The sequence below is a fragment of the Chlorella variabilis genome (assembly GCF_000147415.1).
Source record: "Chlorella variabilis unplaced genomic scaffold CHLNCscaffold_74, whole genome shotgun sequence".
NCBI classification, from domain to species: Eukaryota; Viridiplantae; Chlorophyta; class Trebouxiophyceae; order Chlorellales; family Chlorellaceae; genus Chlorella; species Chlorella variabilis.
Genome location: NW_005435017.1, coordinates 8,465 through 9,606, shown reverse-complemented (window position 1 = coordinate 9,606; position 1,142 = coordinate 8,465).

The following is a 1,142-nucleotide window of genomic DNA, read 5'->3' as shown; positions in this document are numbered from 1 at the left end:
CTAGAGGATCCCTCTCACTTGGCCGTGCAACCTTTGCCGCAGCACTTGTACTGCGTTTTTGGACAACGGTGCCCCGTTGACCTGCCGGCTGGCTGTGGCGCCATACAGCATGCCGGTGACGCCACATTTGGCGTGGTTAACCACCATTCCAGACCATTGCAGGAACCTGGTAATCTTGTCGGCCTGGTGCTTCAAGTGGAGCAGGCTATTGGTCATGATGAGCAGATCGTCTGCAAAGGCAGGTGCGCTGCAGGCCTCGGCTGTGGCCTCATCGGGGCGTGAACAACCGTGTTTGTATCCCCTGCCGCCAGAGTGCAGCCAGCGCAACAGGGGTTCGATGAATAGTAGGAACAGAAATGGGGACAGGGAGTCCCCTTGCAGGGTGCCGCGATCAATATCAATCGGGTCTGAGTCTCCAAAAGCTGTCGTGATCATAGTGCGGGCCCCGGTGTACAGCTTTTGCACGGCGAGTACAGCGTGGTGGGGAAAGCCCATGTCCCACATTAGTTGCAACAACTTGTCGTGGTCCACCGTGTCGAATGCAGCGCTGAAGTCGATGTAGAGCATGTAGATGTCGCGGTCAAAGAGTTTGGCGTCCTCTAGCGCGTTCAACACGCTGAAGAGGGCCTGGTGGGTACTGCGGCCATGCCGGAACCCAGCCTGTGAGTCGGTGAGGATAGCGTGACGCTCAGCGTACTCGGAGAGGACTCCGGTGATTAGCGCTGTCCACAGCTTGTAGATAGTGAGTGCCAGGCCGATCGGGCGGTAGTTGGCGGGGTCTGTCGGGTCTCCTTTTTTGTACAACATCACGGTGTTGCTATGCTTCCAAGCGGTGGGTGTATCTCCCGTGAGCCACATTGCCACGAACATCTGGTGGATGCCACGGCGGAGCTGCTCAGGCAGGAATTTCAGGAGCTCATTGGGCACCTCGTCGGGCCCTGGTGCTTTGTTGTTGGCTGCCCTCCTGAGAATGCTCTCAAAGGTTCCGTAGTCCTTAATTCTGGGCAGCAGGTCCTCCCTGCGGCTATGGGGGTCAACCCGGGTGCTCACTTGCATTCTATCCATTGCGTCGGCCGCTTCCCACGGGTACCCTCGTGATCCTGCCACGGGCGCATCAGCGCAGTAGTGTCCCGTTTTTCCAG